The sequence below is a fragment of the Cavia porcellus genome, unplaced genomic scaffold (genome assembly GCF_034190915.1).
Source record: "Cavia porcellus strain 051 isolate PalLab524CR breed Dunkin Hartley unplaced genomic scaffold, mCavPor4.1 scaffold_18, whole genome shotgun sequence".
In the NCBI taxonomy this organism is placed as follows: Eukaryota; Metazoa; Chordata; class Mammalia; order Rodentia; family Caviidae; genus Cavia; species Cavia porcellus.
The window spans coordinates 37,936,268-37,955,831 of record NW_026947501.1 but is presented as its reverse complement, the minus strand read 5'-3'; the positions used below and the strand labels follow the sequence as shown (position 1 = coordinate 37,955,831).

At 49.0% G+C, this 19,564-nt stretch overlaps 1 long non-coding RNA gene across 6 annotated transcripts; it reads right to left on the bottom strand.

Moving 5' to 3' along the window:
* Nucleotides 1–2,950: 2,950 nt before the first annotated feature.
* Nucleotides 2,951–18,835, bottom strand: LOC106027518 (uncharacterized). 6 transcript variants are annotated; one of them, XR_001201107.3, is made up of 5 exons: nt 16,666–18,835; nt 16,526–16,580; nt 16,167–16,412; nt 7,572–7,765; nt 2,951–5,464 (listed from the first exon to the last, which is right to left on the bottom strand). It is a non-coding gene; the product is annotated as an uncharacterized LOC106027518 (long non-coding RNA). The 6 variants fall into 6 exon arrangements; XR_001201106.3 differs by having other exon boundaries at nt 16,526–18,835; XR_001201105.3 differs by having other exon boundaries at nt 16,167–16,580.
* Between the last annotated feature and the right edge of the window lie 729 nt (nt 18,836–19,564).

The following is a 19,564-nucleotide window of genomic DNA, read 5'->3' as shown; positions in this document are numbered from 1 at the left end:
TCTCTTCCCTCTTCTTACCCCTTTCCCCCAATTCTCAAATCCCTCACCTTCCTCTTTGCTCTTGTCTCCACCCCCTGACCACTTTCTAAAGTGGCAGGTGAATGAGTGCTCCGCTGAGGATGCAGGTGGCCCTCCTGTCCTCCAGGCTCTGTGAACCTGTCCCTCTCCCAAGGGCCCTGCCCTGTCTGGGGTGTGTTCCCACCTGGAGGAGTCCCCTGCCGTGGCCAGCTCCACACCTTGAGGATGGCCTGCTCCCCAGGAGCAGGCAGAGAGCCAGCCGGGGCACCAACCCCAGACAGCCTGTCCTGTGGACTGGTGCCCAGTGCCTGACTCCCGTCTCATGATGCTGCAGTGACCGCAGTGATGCCAGGACCTGGACGCCTGCCTGGGCTGGAGACCATCTGGCTGTGCCTGCTGGCTTCCCCAGAAGAGGATGCTCTTAGATGTCAAGCAGCCAAGCCAGGTTGGGTTGGGAGCCGACCACGTCTGCCTTTTGCACTCAGGCCACAGCTCAGAGTTGGCCTGGGTGGGTCAAGCTGGCGAGAGAAGGGGAGAGGGGCTCTCTCTCTCCCGGGGACCTCAGGAAAAGCACCGTGCAGGCCCCATGACTTCCCCTCCAGCCCTGCCCCTTGAGCCCCTGTGCCAGCCTTCTGTCCCCACTCAGCCCTCACCGGTGACAGATGGTGCCTTGAAGACAAGCCTTGGGCTGGGGCCCGGGTGCTGATGGCAGCTGTGACAGGGCTCTCCTTTCATGCTCAGGCCCTGACTGGGGCAGCCCCGGCTCTTCACCTGGCTCAATCCGGCTTAGCAGGGCTGGGAGGCTGAGCTGCAGGAGCCGCATCGGGAGCATTAGCGGCCTCCTGGGACGAGGCCTGGCTGTGAGAGCAGAGATGATGAAGCCCGGGTGGTAGGACAACCCAGAGCACCCACACTGGCCTCACTCCCAGTCAGTGACAAAAGCACAGGAGCTCTGCCGGCTCCAGTCACCGGGAACCGATGAAGGGCACCCATCAATCCCAGGACACCTCGGTGGCCCCCGCCTAGTCTACCTCTTGGTTCTAGTCCTGGACAAGAAGCAAGGGGAGGATGGCTTCCAGAGCCACGTCATGACGTGTGACGTCATGCCAGAATTCTCCAAACGCTTTCCGTCTGGAGTCAACCCTGTCCTTGTCCTCGTCCTCGCAGCTGCTCCAGAACCGCCCCAATCCCCACCCCACCAGCCACTGCACGGATCAGGTGTCCACCCTGGAAGCCAAGCTCAGGGTGGGCTTAGGAAGGACAGGTTCTCAGAGAACAGTGCTGCTGTGGGGGCTGAAGTTCAGGAGCCATGACCAGCAAGGAAAGAAGGGTCCCATGGGCCCAGGCTGGGCCAAGAGGGCAGGGAGGGCATCCAGGAGAAGCGAGGCTCACTGTCTCTCCCTCCCTCTGCACCCCGGCCAGTGACTTCCAAGCCTTTGCATTTTGCCCCACCCCAGGAATGCCCTCTGCCCACCAGTGAATTCCTTTCCGCCTTCAGAGGGCAGCTCGAATGTCCCCTGCTCAGTGAAATGTCCCCCACGCTGGCCCTGGGCCCTCCCCGTCTCTCCTCACCAGCAGGCTCATCAGTGCCCTCATGGCTGCCTGCCCCGAGTGCCCACTGCTGTGTTAGCAGATGGCCTTGCCGCCTACCTGTCCATCAAGCCCTCGGCCAGGGAGGCCTCAAGGGCAGCCCTGGCAGAGCTTGGGCACAGCGCGTCCTCTGTGCACACATGGTCCCAAGGGCCTGATCTAGGGGGTTTACAGGCAGGTATGAGGTCACCAAGGCTACCCTGTGACCTGTTTGCCCATGCTGACCACACAGCTGGGGCTCAAACATTTGGTTATTGAGGAAATGCATTTAAATAGGTCTTGGGCTCAGGACTCCCTCAGCGTGAAGAAGTGAGGGTACAAAACAGTAAGAAATTAGTTGAGCATCGTGTTGTATGACTGTGATCCTCAGCACTCAGGAGGCTGAGGCAGGAGGATCACTGTGAGTTTGAGGTCAGCCTGAATGATATACTGAGGCCCAATCTCAAAAAAGCAAAACAAAAAAAGAAGGAAAGAAGATAGGAGAGGAAAGCAGAGAAGAGGAGAGCAGAGAAAGCAGTCTTGGACCAGAGATACAGTTCAGTGGCACAAGGTCCTGAGTTCGATTCCTGATACAAAAAAGTCTGATCTTATAGGAACAAATAAATGATACCAAAAAAAAAAAAAAAAAAAAAAAAAAAAAAAAAAAAAGACCTAGGTGGTTCTACACTGCAGAAGCCAGTGAAGAAAAGAGAGACTAGGAACCAAGACCCAAGCACCCCTCCACCATGTGGTGTCAGGCAGGGCGCTTAACCAGTCAGAGCTGAAATGTCTCCCTGGTCCCATGATCTACGGCAATAACATTCACAGTGTTACTGCAAGAAACAAGAGGGCTGAGCTGCAGCCTGGAGAAAGAGCATTTGCCTAGGATGTGTGAGGCCCTGTGTTCAATCCCCAGCACCCCCCAAAAAAGAAACAAACAAATGAGGTGACAGGTGATAATGTGCACGGCAGGAAAAGAGCTGATGGGGTAGGGTGTCCCTGCCCCATCTCTCTGTCTCTGTCTCTCTCTCTCTGTCTCTCTCTCTCTCTGTCTCTCTCTTATTTAAAGAGAAAAAAAAAGCAAAACAGAAAAAGGGTAGAAATAATACATAATTTCAAAAAAATTAATACTAAGAAATCACTAGTTAATAAATTACATATTGTCATCTTAGAAATAGCTGTCCAAGTCACAAAACTAAAGCATAGAAAGTGGACAAACACCGAGAGTGCAAACTGTTCTGTTCAATGATCCAACAAAAACTTAGTAATATGGTCATCAATCCTACACACTTAAGCATACATGCAGTGATATCCTTTAGAGCACTTTCCTTCCCTTTCTATTTTACAATAGCAATTACACATATTGGATCTTATTACTCCTACAGTTTTTATTGCTTTTACACCAGAGAGACAATGTGATATTTATAAATATAATTCTTATTTATTTCACTCATGAGGATAGTCTCCGGTTGCCTCCCTTTACCTATGAAGGCTTCAAGATCATTATTTTTTATAGATAAGCAATATTCCATTGTATTAAAAAACCACATCTTTTTCATCCACTCTGCGGTTGATGGGCATCTTGGTTGTTTCCAAGATTCAGTTATTACAAATTGTGCTGCCATGAACATGGGTGCACCTAATATCACTGTGATATGATCTTTTCAGTTTTTCTGGGAATATACCCAGGATGGGAATAGCTGGATTGAATGGAACTTCCAATCCTAGTCTTCTGAGAATTCTCCATACTGATTTCCATAGTGGTTGCACCAGTCTGCGCTCCCACCAACAGTGGAGCAGTGTTCCTTTTTCCCCCTGCAGGCTCGCCAACATTTATCAGTTGATTTCTTGATGGCAGCTGTTCTTTCCGGAGTGAGATGAAATCTCAATGTTGTTTTAATTTACATTTCTCGAATGACCAGTGATGGTGAACATTTCTTCATGTATTTGTTCTCCATTTGTATATCTTCATCTGAGAACTGCGTGTTCATCTCAGATGCCCATTTTTGGAGAAGGTCTTTGAATTTGGGGGGTCTGATGCTTTTTAATTTTTTATATGTTTTGGATATAAGTCCTTTGTCTGAGGGGTTGCTGGTCTAATTTTCCCCAGTCTGTGGGTTTTCTTTTCACTTTGTTGGTGATTTCTTTTGAAAAAATTTTCAGTAATAAGAGATCCAAGTTGTTGATTCCTTAAAATGTTTCCTGTGAAATTTGCATTTTGTTCATGAATTCTCTGCCTAGGCCTATGTCTCCAAGACTTCTACCTATCTTGTCTTCCAGTAGATTTAGTGTTTCTGCTTTAATATTTAGATCTTTGATCTATTTTGACTTTAGCTTAGTGCACATTGATAGGCATAGATCTAGTTTTACTCTTTGGCATGTGGAGAGCCAATTTTCCAACACCATTTATTAAAGGGGCTATCCTTCTTCCATTAAACATGTTTAGCCCCTTTATCAAATATCAGGTGGCTGAGTGTCTTTGCAGTTGTGTTTGCATTTTCTAATCTGTTCCATTGATCCTCAGGTCTATTTCTTTGCCAGTACCATGCTGATTTTATCAGAGTAGCTTTATAGTATAGTTTCAAGTCAGGAATTGAGATGCCTCCTGTCTTACCTTTATTGCCCAGAATTGCCTTTGCTATTCTAGGTTTCTTCTGTTTCCAAATAAATTTTAGGAGTGTTTTCTCTAGATCTGTAAGGTATGATAATGGTATTTTGATTGGGACTGCATTAAATCTGTATAAGAGTTTTGGGACTATGGCCAGTTTCACAATGTTGGTTCTTTCTAGCCAAGAGGAAAGAATATCCTTCCATTTTCTAATATTGTCTTCAATCTCCTTGTTTTAGAGTAGTACAAATTTCAGCATATAGGTCTTTCACATTCTTAGTTTGATTCCTAAGTATTTCATTTTTTCAGATGCTATTGTGATGGATGGTATTTCCATAATTTCTCTCTCGGATGAGTTTTTGTTTGTGTACAGGAATGCTATTGATTTTTGAGCATTGACTTTGTATCCAGCTACACTGCTGAATTTGTTTTTTACCTCTACTAATCTTTTAATGGGGTTTTTTGGGTCTTCTATATAGAGTATCATGTCATCTGCAAATACTTATATTTTAAATTCTCCCTTTCCTATCTTTATTCCTTTTATTTCTCTCTCTTGTCTGATTGCTCTGGCTAGTGTTTCCAGAACTATATTGAATAGGAGTGATGATAGTAGACATACTTGTCTTGTTTCTGATTTTAGAGTGAAAGCTTTCAGTTTTTGTCCATTTAGTATAATGTTGACTGTTGGTTTGTCATAGATGGCCTTTAGGAGATTGAGGTAAATACCGTATATTCCAAGTTTCTGAAGGTTTTGTATCATGAACATGTGTTGGACCTTATTGAAAGCTTTTTCTGCATCTATTGAGACGACCATGTGGTTTTTGTTTTGGGCTCTGTTTATTTGGTGTATTACATTTATTGATTTGCATATGTTAAACCATCCCTGCATTCCTGGAATGAATCCCACTTGGTCATGATGTATAATCTTGATGATTTGCTGCATACTATTTGCCAGTATTTTACTGAGAATCTTTGCATCAATGCTCATTAGTGAGACTGGCCTATGGTTTTTTTGGTTTTGGTATCAGAATAATACTTGCCTCCAGGAATGATTTGGGATGGATTACTTCCTTTTCAATTTCGTTGAAGAGCTTAAGGAGTATTGGTGTCGAATCTTCTCTAAATTTCTTGTAGAATTCAGCCATGAACCCATCAGGACCTGGTCTGCCCCGTCTCTTACTTCTCTCATTTCCATGGCAAGAATATCGATTTGGATGCAAAGGCCTTGAAGAGCGACATGAAACCATCACCCGCGAACCCATGCATGTCCTAGAGATGACACAAAGGTAGAGAAACAGTTCCATATTAGGGAGTCACAAAACGCTTGTTGACATAGTATTGTTTTAGAATGACTTTGAATCCCAAATGTTTACAATTTCCATAGTGTTGACAATGGTCCTTATTTAACCAATATGTTTCAGCTAACTGGATCTTGAACATGGACGTCCTGGATGGCCACAGAGAATCCTCTCTGGGAAAACCATGGCCAACTCACAACAAGCGTGACTTCACACCGCACCTCCCAGTGCTGCATAAGGGAGACAAGAAGCCAAGAACAAATGTCACACATTTTGGGGGGGGGGAGCCAATTATACTCTGAGGTTGGTGTTTGTTTGGTTTTTTAATGGATGAAAATTACCAACAAGAATCTCCTTCATTTTAAGACATGCATCTACCCCCTCCCCCATATTTCAACATTTCTAAAATCTGAAGGCATTGATGTGATTGTTTAGTGTGGCCGTTCTCTTGCTTCTCTGGGAAAACATTAATGAAAGGTCATTAAATCCAGGGTGCTTCTTGAAACTGACAGCATCTTAGAACTGAGAGCATTAAGCAGCCATTTAAACACTGTAGGTCATCTGAAACACTGTTTTATGCTAATCCTCAGCAGGACAATTTAAAATCAGAAGGCCCACGCACGTGGACTTTGGAGAAACAGAAAGAAAGGTTGCAGACCGTCTCGCCGTGATGGGGCCACAGCCCAGGAGCTGAACCTGAGCCCTCCCCTCTCCCTTGCCCTTGGCCACGCTGCAGAGGTGAAATTTGAGAGCGGCTGCCCAAAGAGAAGATGCCTGGGACTATAGTCAAAGACTGGCAAGGCTGGGGTGTCCATGTGACACAGGCGGCCTCCTGGCTGCGGAGTGGCACACCTGTGTCCACAACGTCTGAGGAGCAGACACACCCGAAGGCCCCTGGGCTGCAGGGAACAAATGGAGCCCAAGCAGCATGTCCAGTGCCCCCCTGCACTTTATTGTGTTCTGAGCCCATCTTGGGGGAGAACAGAACTTCAGGGATCACATAAGTTTTCCACCAAGAATCAGTCCCAGCTGTTAAAGGGCTACCACACTCAGCCAGGCCCACTGAAGACGCTTTTACTTTTGGGGGAGGGGTCTCACTAGAATAATCCAGACCAGGATAAGCCTGAGGGCCACAGTCTCTGTCTTTGGAGAAGGATGCACCCATGCAGGCCCAAGCTCTCCTGTGACCTTTAGGGATGAAGGACACAGCTGTCACAACCCCAGCCCGAAGGGTCTAGGCGAGGCTGATTCTCTTCCCCCACCAGCTCTGACACTGAACCCTGAATCCACCCCCTCACTCCTGCACCCCTCCTGCACCATCTTCCGAGCCTGGGTCTGCCTCAGCCATCCCCACCCACCCCTGCCCCAGGATCCGGAGATTCCAAACTCCTGATTCCTGGAACACACGCTGTGTTTTCTGCACGGAATGGTTTCCCACCAGGAACCTGCTGCCTAACGTGATCCTGGCCCACAGCACTTGGCCCCGGCACCTGCCCAGGCCCTGGTGAGAGAAGACGTTGCAGGCTCGCACTAAACCCAGCCACCTCCGCTGTCCCCTGGCTGACAACTGCTGTGCCCTCTCCCTTCTGCTGTGCATCACCGCCCTTTACAGAGCCCCTCGGTTATGCACTAAGGTGCTCGACTCCCTCTGGAGCAAAATGGGGCTTTCTGGTTGTTTTCAGAAATGCTCTGCGGCCCCAGGACACCCGCCGGAAGATGCCCCGTGCCTGGCCAGCTAGATCCGCAAGAGGAAGATGGAAAAAGCGCTCCGTGCACAGGATTACGAAACGACAGGGATGACGTGAGGGCTTTCGAAACCCTGGGGAGGCGCGGGCCCACGTGGATTCCGGCGCCTTGCTATTCTTGGACACCAGAGGCTCAGGTTTGACTCAGCGACCTGCAGTCAGCCGGGGACAGAGCAGCTGGGCCAGCGCAGACCTCTGCTGCTCCCTCGTGGCCGCTGAGGCCACTGCCGCGAGGACTTCCAGCTCCCCATCTCCTGCTGTGGGAAAAGTGCTCCCCCCCCCACTCCTCCCCCGCTGTCCACCCCGCTGCCTGAAGACAGGTTTGCTGCTCACAGTAGGACCTCAGCAACCGGGCAGTCGGAAGGCTGCGTGCTGTGAGAGCTGCGGTGCGTTGCAATTCACAATTTTCAGTATAACACACCATGCTGCTGGGCGTGTTGGTGCAGGTTTGCAATCCTAGCAGGCAGGAGGCTGAGGCAGGAGGATTGCTGTGAGTTCGAGGCCAGCCTGGGCTACATAGTGAGTTCCTGTCTCAAAACAAACAAACAAAAAAAAAAAAAAAAAAAAAAACTCATGATTGTCAGCAGCCTGCTTCACCTTTCTGAGCCTCCTTTTTATCATATATAAAACAGGAATAACAGATCCTACTTCCTATGAGTTTTTGTAAGCTAAGGCAGAGCACATGTGCAAATCATTGCACAAGTAGTAAAGACTACATGCAGGACACACTCAAGACAGTAGCTACAACAAAGAAGAGAAACTCGGGGGCCCTGCTGCTCCCCATGCCTCTCTCTCTGCCCCTGGGATTCCCTCATGGAAAGGCGATTTCAGAGGGTGTCTCTGTCCCTCATTCCGTTCCAGAACCTGAGGGCTGCTTCCCAGTACCCGCTCACAACAAGTGAAGGTAATGTGAGTTTGACTCACTTCTGTATACTTTCCTGTATATTCTAAGACTTTTGCAATGAGTATGCTTTCTTTTATAATCGCAACATTTAAAGTTTTGTTTTGTTTTGTTTTGTTTTGTTTTGTTGAAACCAAGTCTCACTATGTAGTTCAGGTTGTCCTTGAACTCACTATGTAACCAAGGCAGAAATCCTCCTGCATCAGCCTCCCAAGTGCTAAGATGATAGGGGTGTTCCATGAAGCCTGGCTAAACCTAGTTATTTTAGGGCTAAAGACTTAGCTCAGTGGTATAAGCGCCTACCTGGCAAGTTGTGAGTTCAGTCCCTGGTACCAAAAAATAAATAAATAAATAAATAAATAAATAAATAAATAAATAAACAGCCATTTTAAACTGAGATCATATTGTCTGTTTCTATATGACTTTATGAAAAATTTTCCATCAGCCTGTGTGTGGTGGCACATGCCTATAATCCCATCACTTGGAAAGATGAGGCAGGAGGATCACCATGGGTTCGAGGCCAGCCTGGGCTAATCAGTGAGTCCAAGGCCAATCTGAACTGCATAGAAAGATCCAGTCTCAAAAAATTGTTTTTCCTACCAAAAGTTTATTGTATTGGAGATTCTAACATGTAAGTGTAATATAATCCATTAAACTAACCTCATACTGTCAGTAACTAGCTCATTTCTAATGTTTCTGTAAATATAATACCTAGAATCATTTTGATTATGTTCCTGGCCAGTTCTGGTCATTTCTCCAGGATATTTTCCTAGAAAGTGAATTATTAACTGGGTGGAGCAACACACACCTATAATCCCAGCTACTTAGAAGGCTCAGGCACTATGATTGCAAATCCGAAACCAATCTGGGCAATTTAGCAAGAACTTGTCTCAAAACAAGACAAATTAAAACGAAAGGACTGGGAATGTAGCTCCTCACCAGAGTGCCTGCCGTGAGTTCAGTCCTCAGTAGTGAAAGAAAACAAACTTAAAAGGTGGAAAATCAGAGAAATGAGAACAGGAAGTCAAACATCCATATCAGTCCTATTTTTGTTCTAGGGAAATCATTTAAAAAAGGAAGGAACAATTTTTTAAAATGACTCAGAACCAAAGGCTGACCATTCCCAGATTGAAAGGGCTTACATGTGTCCAAAAAAATGGGTTAAAGTGGACCCACACCACCCCTTGTGTGAAACCTCAGGGCACTGGAGAACAAGGAAGCCTGGACAACTGCAGAGAGAAAACCAGAACGTGTAAAAAAAGATCCAAATCAGAATAGCTTTTGACTGCTCCAAGCAATTCCAAAAGCAAGAAGACAAGGAATTTGTCAAGGTAAAATTATTTCCAATCTAAATTATAAATCCAGCCAACTGTCAAGTCTAGAGCACTAAAAGAAATTTTCAGATACAGAAGGTCTCAAATCAGTTACCTAGTGTGTAACGCGCCTCTACAAAGCACTGAGGGTGAGCTCTTCCGGAAGAAGAGGATAAGATCAGAAAGTGGGAGCTGGGAATTCAGGGAACAGGTGCTCTGGGTCAGGAGAAAGACAGCTTGGGGGTAGAGACTCAAGCAGGAGATCAAGGGGAGCCCCCAGCAAGGCGGCTGAGCACTTCCTGCAGGGGACAATTGGTCGACACCACCAGGATGACCACTGTCTTGGATACCTCTCCCACTCCTGGACACAAGAGAACCTGGGGGTGCGGGGAGTGTATGACCCAGGTCCAGGTTCAACAAAGAAACACCATCCCATCTCAGAGCAACGCAAGAGCAAAATCCAACATCCAACAGCAGCCAGCATACAGAGTATGTAGTGGGACAGAAATCATACCAGGTGCTTTACTGATGTGCGTAGGGTTTAACCTTCTCCATATGCCAGAAGCATAGTAGCTGTCAACTCCCTGCAGATGCTCCACCGAGTCTGCCTTCTCAGGGATCATCCCTAGCATGCTGGGAATTGGGGCTGTATCAGTCAAGGCTCATGGCTAAGACAACAGAATCCACCCTAGTTAATGAAATAAATGCATTAAGAAATACTAGACCACACCAGACATGGTGACACACACCTGTAATCCCAGCAATCAAGAGGCTGAGGCAGGAGGATTGCCTCAAGTTTGAGGCCAGCCTGGGCTATGTACTGAGTCCAAGGCATAGCCAGACCATAAATAAAAAAAAAAAAAAAAAAAAAAGGAAGAAAGAAAGGCAGATTAGAATGCAAAGCTGGTGTGGTGACACAGGTCTGAAATCCTAGCACTCAGGAGGCTGAGGCAGGAAGATCACAGGTTCAAGGCTAGTTGGGGCAACTTAGCAAAATCCTTTTTTAAAATAAGAAAGAAAAAGGCTGGGGATGTAGCCCAGTGTTCCCTGGGTTTGATCCGCTGTAAAATACACATATTCATATACACACGCATACACAGACATGTTTGCTTTGAAGGTGACATTTGGGATTTTTACAGACCTGATCTTCGAATGACAGTGTGTGAGAAGCCTGTATAACAAGGAATGTCCACAAGTCCCCTGTTGATCCCCCGGGCCTGGCCTTTCTAGTCCTGCCCAAGGTTACCTGTGCCAGTCGCACCTCTGAAGCCATGAGCCACCCAGGGCCCCCTAACACCCACTTGCACCAGCCCCAGGCAGTGGTGAAATCCGTCACTAACAGGACCTGAGCTACCGCAATCATCACCACCCTCCGTGGTTGTGAAGAACTTTAAGCAACCTGCCCGTGACCTGGAAACCGGTCACTAGCAGCAAGAAAGACTGCAACCAAAGTTAGCAGTGTTCAGATCACCGCCTTCCCACTGCGCAGGGTTAAAGTTTGGATCCGCAGGAACAAGCGCTTTGCAGTGCTGGGGAGGCCGGGGAGACTGAACTTGCTGGTGGAAATGCAGACTGGTCAAATGAAAACACGTTAGGGGAAGATAGCCTCCAAAGAGACGGAACCAATAAGACTTATATGAGCGAGCTGACGACGGGAGCTGGCCCACATGATTTTGATGTGGTGGTGCACATGTCACGCCCCATAAAGTGCCAGGGGGACACCCCAATGGGGAACTAAATGGTGAACGAAGCAACTGCGAAGGGCTGGTGATCCGGTTCACGTCCTTGACTCTCGGACGCCCCCTGCAGGCCGGATGTTTCCAGGCTCCTGCAGCCTAGATTCCTGGCAAGGTCTTGGCTCCCCTAAGAAGCCCTGGGCCCCTTAAATAAATACACGGATTCTCCGGAGGGTCCTGCACGTGCTCTGTCCCCTGTCTTGCTCTGACTGCACGCCCAGGGACAGCCCAGCCCGGCGCAGGTCCAGCCAGTGCTGTGGTGCAGGTGGCCAGTGCCAGGGGGACAGCCAGCAGCTCCTGTCAAGAACATCCGTGCCACGGTAGGGATTCTGCACCCCACAGATGGAGAAATCCAGGAGACTCCCTGCCCAGTGTCCTTGGGTCCCGACCTCCGACGCTGACCTGGGCTCCTTGATTTCCAGCCACCACCACCCCATTCAGCACTCTGCTCATGAAGGACCTAACAAGGAATTCTGAGGCCCTGGGAACCCAGCCACCGGCTCCATGGGCCCCGCGCTCTGAGCTGAGCTTTCTGCCTTGTCTTGGGGACATCCTGGGAGCAGGAGCTGAAGGAGCACCATCCCAAGGGGTACCATCGGTGGGAGCCATCTCTGTGAATAGCACAGGACAGGGTGGACTCCTCATCGAATGACAGCAAGTGGAAAGGAAAGGAAATGACAAGAGACTAAAAGGTGAGGTTTCCCTGAGAAATTGTCTTTAAGGGTGCTCAAGAGATCCGGGTAAAAGCCAGTAGGACACCTGCCACTGGACAGCTTCCAGGAACTGAGCCATCCACACTCAGGGCCACCCTAAGGTTCTGAGCACACAGGTGTCCCCAGGCACTGCTTCGCTCCAGCGGCCCCTTCACATGGTGGTGATGGTGACTTTGAACATTTCTATTCTCTCTGGCAAATGGCAGCCCAATATCTGAAAGAGGGAAACGTATGTCTTCTAATTCTAGTAAGGCTTCTAATAGGCACCGAGGGAAAGTTTGAAACCAGTTTTTCCATCTTCTTAGACTGTCTCTCAGGCCCCACCTGCCTGGCAGCCCTTTCTTTCTGGAGCAGGCAAGGTTGATGTGACCCACACTGCACTGCAGAGGAGGCAGATGTCATCTTCCATGGCTGTCAGCAACAGGGTACCTCCCCAGCCTTACTTGAAACAATGGGTCAGTGTGGAAATTACACACAACTCCTGTCTTGCACCTCTTCACATGAAAAGTGTTCTCAAGCTTTTCTCAGGTGGTCATCTGCCTGAATCTATACTTTCTCCCAGCATCCCGGTTGAATTGAGCAGTGCCTTTGTAGAGTTCGTTTTTATTTTTTGTCGGCAAGTCATCTTTATTATATTCTCTTGCATGTAATAGCACAGTATGGCCTTTAAAATGTTTCTCCTCCAGGGCTGGGTGGCTCAGATGCTTGCCTGGTAAGCGCAAGGTTATGAATTCACTTCGCAGTACCAAAAAATAAAAAATAGAATGCTTCTCCTGCCCAAAAGAACTTTTGTACTCTGTGCCAGTGGAAGTGGGTGCTGGCACATATCACCCAGTGGCACCCATGCATGGAAGGACTAAGCACTGCAGTTGGCTCTGTGGCCTTGACCCCTGCTCAGTACTCCTCCAAATGACTCCCGCCACCACCCCAGGCTCCCTCCAGGGCCTCAGTCCCAACCCACCTGGCTTCCCAGAGCTGACTGGAAGATGCTTTCCAGATAGCAAGCTTTTTTTTCTTTTTCTGAGACAGGATCTGGCCACATGGATCAGGCTGACCTTGAACTCTGCCCAGGCTGCCTGGATGTGCCTCAGCCTCCAGTGCTTGGATTACAGGGAGGCGTCACCCCACCCAGCCACTCTCCTTGCCTGTTGTCTGCACAGCCCTAATGCAAAAAAGGCCCAGTCAGCCTCTGACCTGGCACAGAGCAGAGGCCCAGCACTGGCTCACCAGCCTCATACTGGCCTGGAGGGACAGATATCCCTCCACACCACATATACCTGCCCCAAGCTGTCCATGACAACCACCGCTCAGACATCTGTCTCCTCCTGCACCTATCCTGGGTGCCCGGCAGAGCACCTCACAGGGACAGCATCATGGCCTCGTGTGTCACGGGGCAGTAGCAGGACTGGAGCCGGGCCAGCAGCACCTGGGACATGACCTCCAAGCACATGCCTTGGCTGTTCTTGCTCCACACATGCCCAGGGCAGGTGGCATTGAACAGCCATGGAAGCTCATCACGGCTGATGTCCTCCAAGTGCTTCTTGAAGCTCTGCCAGGGCATGGGATAGAAGGTCTGATGGAGCAGGGTGGCGATGCCATGGCAGCTGTGGCTCTGGGTCAGGCTTCAGATAGAGTGCCACTTCCTAAGGACGTGTGTGAGCAGCTGGGGTCCCCAGAAACCCCAGATCCAGCTGTTATAGTAGGCTATGAAGTCACCAGGTGCTGTGGTGGAGGCAGCATGACTGCGCCCTGCGTGCTTCTGGGCTGGGGAGGATGATGAAGTCCATGTCCAGGTAGATGCCCTGATGTTCCACACAAAACCAAGAAGACAATGTCAGAGGGCACAGAGGAGCAGGTAGGGCTCCCAGGGCTGCTGTATGGCCCGAATGCCAGGCAGCCAGAGGCGTCCCCCAGAGAAACAGATCCAGGTCCAGTGGCAGCACCTGGATGTTTGGGAAACAGCCCAAACAAGTCGCCCAGGTGCTGGTACAAAAGGGCACTCCATTGTGCAGCCCCTTCATCAGCATGATCACCTGAACCTCGGGGTGCACTAGTATGAGATCAAGAAGTTGGGACTGGTCTAGTAAAATGTCTCCAGGAAAAAGCTATTGTTCCCCAAAAGTGGGATGCTATCGGGTGGGCGGAGCTGCTGGCGTGACGCAGGGGATGTCCACGGGCAGGATACAAGGGTGGCTCTTGTCCTTGGACCCTTCCACAATGAGCCAATAGATCAAGATGGAGAGGAACAGGAACTTGAAGCTGATGAAGAAGAAGGCGCAGTCCCACTGCCTGGACATGCCTGCAAACAGCCTTAACAAGCACCCTGGGGTCCTGCACATGGGCTCCCCAGATCAGGAATCCACAGGTCCAGATCACACAGATAAGGAAACAGGCACAGCAAGGTTCTGCAGCCCTCACATGGTCCCACAGCCCACAGTTGGCAGGGCAGAGGTCCCAGGCCTGAGCTTTCCCATGGTCCCACTGGCTGGGCAGCTCTTGAACCTCTGGAGGAAAGTCCTGATTCAGTGGCCAGCCTTTCCCACTGCAGGAGCTCAGCCTTTTGTACCCTCTCAACACCTGCAAGTGCACTTTTAGGGGGGTCCAGATGTAGGTCTGGTCACAGCTGTCACTCCAGAGCAGGTGGACCAGGTCTCCTTGGGCTAGGACAGCAACCTCTGTCTGGTTTGGGCACAGCTCAGCTCTGTTCCTCCAGGCCCAAGAATTCATTAAATTGAGCAGTGACTTTTGAGAATTAACTCACATCTAACACTGTAGGTTGTTCATAGACATGATCTGAAAAGAGGATTCTCATAGCCTTGGGGTGCTCATGTGTGATGAGAATCACGAAATACAGGGCAGGCAATATGTCCCCACTGTCATAGGCCACTGCAAAGGTAAGGTCTCCAATCAGCGGAAGGGAAGCTACCTTACACCAGGAACTGGTTCAGAATCCCAAAGAAGCCCAGGAATTATTGCATGAAGCTAATTCACCCATCACCTCACATACTCAGCATGCTTGTGGTGAGAACATTCAGAATCCCTCTTAGCAACACTCAAGTATGTACTGCATTGTCACTCACTAGAGTCACCATGCTATGCCATGGGTCCCCCAGAACTTACTCTCTGGTCCACATGAAGACTTACTTCTGGATGTTTCTTGAGGGTAGCACAAGGAAAGTAACCAGCAGACAGAATTGTTTGTTCTTTCTTCTGATTGAGACAGAAACGCTCCCTGTGACCTGGAATCTACACTTGGGCCACCAGGTTTCACCCTAAGCAGGGCTGGATTCTCTCCTGGGAAGCACCTCCCTACAGTCCCAGTGAGTAAAGGCTGTCACCTGGGGTTTAAAAGGCAGTCATGAAAAGAGCCCAGGCCATTATTCTCAGGGCATGGGTGTCCCTCCCCTCGGGCTGGGTTCCCTCTCCCCTCGGGGTTTGAGATTCTCTTGGCCTCCCGTGTCCTCCATCTCACCATCTCACCCCCTGCCCAGAGTGAACCCTGAAGGGAACTCCATCCCCTGGCCTCCTAAAGGTGTCTCTGTAGCTCTGCACTTGTAGTGGACGCCACTGACAGTTTAGAGGACCCAACACATATGACATGATCCAACAGGGGACAGGCGATCCTGAAAAGTTGCCTGGTCCCATCTCTCCACCCTGCTCAGAGTTGGGTCTGCTTCCAGGGTTGTGTGAAAACCAAAACTCATCCTGCCTGCTGAGCATCAACAGGGTCACTTGTCTGGCACCTGGGAGCTCCCCTCTTTCCTTTCTCTGTCCCCCACCAGTCCCCCTGGATGGACAGGAACCATACAGGATGACCTTTGCCACTGCCCCAACCTTTCTTAGCAGAAAAACATACCTCCTATTCTTTGTATCACTTTCTCCACTACCCTAGAGTTTGTCCTTAAAGTAGATATTTGATTCTGAAAGATCGTATGCTAAGGTGGGGTATATATGCAAATTACCACAAAACTTAGCTGCTTAAAATGAGAAATTTAAGCCAGGTGTGGTGGCGCACCCTTGCAATGCAGCACTCAGGAGGCTGAGGTAGGAGGATCACAGTGAGTTCAAAGCCAACCTGGGCTACAGAGCAAAACTCTGTCTCAAAAAAAAAAAAAAAATCGCTTTTCTCTAAATAGTATAAAAACTACATAATATTCCAAAATGTTTCTATGCTTTCTTATTTGAAGATTCATTTAAAACTATCTTGGTTTAAAAATGAATGAATGAGTGAATAAATACATAGATAAGTAAATAAATAAAATTACCTTGGTTAAATGAGAAAAAAATTCCTGATGTCCAAGCCATGAGCACATCTCTAGGGATGGGATCCGGGCTTCGGGGGCCTGCCAGCTCCTCTGGGTGACTGCAGTGTGTGCCAAGCTGAGAACCACTGTTGTCATTTGAGTAGCCTTTCACTTAGAGCACATTTCTGGCAAATTAAATAACCCCGCAGGCATCTAGAGGCCGGCTGGACCTTTTCCTCTGGTGTGTGTGTGTGCCCTTGAAGAGATCTGACAGGAGAGGTATTTAATTTCCTGTTAATCACACTCGGGGTCTGGTTTCTCAGGGATTAATTAAAGAAGGAATAATTAAAGAAATTTAGAAAAAAAACTCATGCCCAGACCTGAACTTTGTAGACCTCTTTCCCTTATTCAGGGTTCCTCATCATGGTACTGTTTCTGTGGGAAAATTGATCCAATTTTTATCTTTTTCACTTACACCACCATTTCCTAGAATATAACCAGCTATAAGTTTGAACAATACCTGATTTTTTTGTCCTTGTGAATATGCGTGTGTGGGTGTGAGAAAAGACTTCATTCTCCAGGAGACAGCGGAGCCCAGCACAGGGAACCATGCGGGGTCCCCTGGGAAAGACGCCCCTGAAGGCCGTGGGAGTGCAGCCGGGCTCAGTGGTGAAGGCAGTTGGCAGGGCTTCTCTGCCCCTCAGTTTGGCGCCTTTTCCCACATACGCACTACCTAAGTGAGCTGCTGTACACTGTGAGCAGGGGCCCAGTTTCCCCAGGACTGAGGAGTTTCCTGTCAAGCAAGACAGTCAGAGCTAAAATGGAGAAGGTTCCAGAAAACCAAGACAGTGAGCACCACCTCCATCTTTATGAATACCACGTAGAGGTAGAATCAGCACAGTTGGCCCTGCTAAGACACTGCGTGGCTCCTCTGACACAACAGAGCTACAGAACTGCTCTGAGCCATGAGGCACTTTGATGCCAGCTCCCAGGGCCCAAGGCCCAGGAAACAAAGCAGGTTCCACCATGTTGGTTTCTGTCAGCAATCTGCAAATATTCTAATGCCTTTCACGGAGATGGGGTGAACTATTATCTGTCACTAGACACCCTGGGCACTCATAGGAGTCACCTGGATGTAGGGGACAGTTACATCCTACCCTCAGAGGTTCTAATGTCAGAAGGCTAGGGTAAGATCTGGATTTACACACATACACCCTTCTAGAACATTCCCTAGGGTTTTTTCTTTTCTTGCTATGAAAATTGTATAGTTCTTAAACCTCATTCTGTCTCTCTCTTGTCTCTTTCTCTTTCTCTGTTTCTCTCTTGAAGTTATCTTGTTCAAAAACGGCTTCATAAAGAAGTCAGATCTTTTTACTATATTGATTGATACCAATGAGATTATAAGTTATCATTATGGGAAATTCTAATTCATATAAGTCCAAACTATTCTTCATGTGGACAAAATACAGCTTATGGGTGCAGATATCTGGTTTGTCGGACATTGGATTCCTTTTCTGAAGTAAGATAAAAGAAATAAAATCAGGTAGAAAGGAGACTAGACAACGGAGAATTTTAAATTTAAAGAAAAACTCAGCTTCAGAACACAAGCCTGGGTTTACTTACTCCCAAAACTACAAACCTGGTCAAGTCCTTTCCACCCAAAAATAGCCTTTTCCCTCAGCTTCTTCCATCCAGCCCAGAAACAGTGGAGCCAGCACGTCTAACTCAGACCTCCACTTCTAACACGAGTGGATGGGCCCCTCGCCCCCATAACCTAGAGACAGTGGGAAGACACTGTCTCCCTCTCACAGTGATCCCATAGTGATAAGAGCCTTAAATTAAATGTGCAACCCAGCTCTATGGTGTCCATTTTTTTGAGCTTCCTTGGAAGTTTCCCTGACCCTAACCCTCCATGCCTGGTTCTACCCAATCTCCCAGCTTCCCAGCTCCCTTGTTTCTGTAGTTTACATCCCGGGTAGCAAAAACCACCTCCTCACAGCTGCTGAGGAACTGGGGACTCCTCATTGCTCCCAGGGCCCACCTCACCTGGCCACACCCACGAGACTCAGGTACCAACCCTCAGGCAGGCGGGGCTGACCTCTAGCTGGAGTCTGGGGTGGGGCACAGGGTCTCTGGGTAGCTGGATGTCCATCCATCTCTAGAAGATTGCAAACTGCAGAGCCTGAGGTAGCCACATGGGCAAAGATATTTTGAGACTGTGAGCAACAATGACCAAACGGAGAGACCAGGTCTGCAGATGAACCACAGGAACGGGCAGCCAGGCCAAGCCCATGACAGTTGGACCCGTCAAGATTCTCCCATTTTGTCCTTCTGGAGGCTGGGTTCGAAATCCTGCCCTTGGATTCTATGCATCCTTGCCCCAAATCCTTCTCCAGCTAAACCAGCATTCCTAGATTGCCATTGCTTGCCAACCAACCTGTGAGACAGTCTCCAGTGTCCACTGTCCTCTTTGCCACTTTCCTGGAAATGCATTCTGGGCCCTTCTGGCTCCACCAACAACCCCTGAGCTTCTTCTCCTCTGGCTCCTTTCCACCCTCAAGAAGGCCCTAGGCCCTAGGAGTGAGAGGAAAGATGGCCTCTTCCCCAGCCCCGGCTTCCACCTCACAGCTTCCAAAGAACCAGAGTCCTCACCCAGAGCTCCATTCCCACCGTGGCGCCTGCCTTCTCCACTTACCTCCCCCATCCACCTCTGCCTAAAAGCATTTTAGGACACTTTTGAGTGGAACACTTGAAAACAGAGTAAACAGTGGTTTCCTCACATTCCTGTCAGCCTTTGTTTTCCAAGACTGAAGAGTCTAAACAGGAGTGGTTACTCCCCCGTGCTCTCCCTCTCTCTCTTTCAGGGCCACCACCCCCATTCCCTGGCTCCTGCCCTGACCTTGAGGTGGGGGTGGAAGTGCTGGCTAGGACAGCTGGGCCTGCACAGCCATTTCAAATGGCCTCATATGCGTGAAGGCCTGTCTCTCGATTCAGCCCTTGCTGGCCCTGGAGTGAGAAGTGGTCAAGCAACAAACCAAGGCACTTGGCTATTGGAAGCAGGGCCACCCTCAGTGTAAGCTGTGCTCCTAACCACTGCGCCATTCTGCCTGTTCCAGCCAAGGCTCCAGACAGCCTTCCAGGCCAGCTCCCTCAGCTCTGCCCTGACTGTCCAGGCCAAGGGGCCTGGCTTCTCTTCTAGGATGTGGTGTGAGCCCCAGAGGAGGCCTAGAACAATGCCAGGCCTTATCAACAGCTAATCCCATCCTGGCTGGCTCCTGGACTTCCCTTCTCAGAACCGCCAACTCTTATTTTAACACCTGGCATGTTCGCCTCTGAGTCAGCCCTAATTGTGTGCAGACAGAGCCCGAGACAATCCCTCCTCAAGCTCTTCCGCAGGAATAAAGAGCAAACACCTTCGA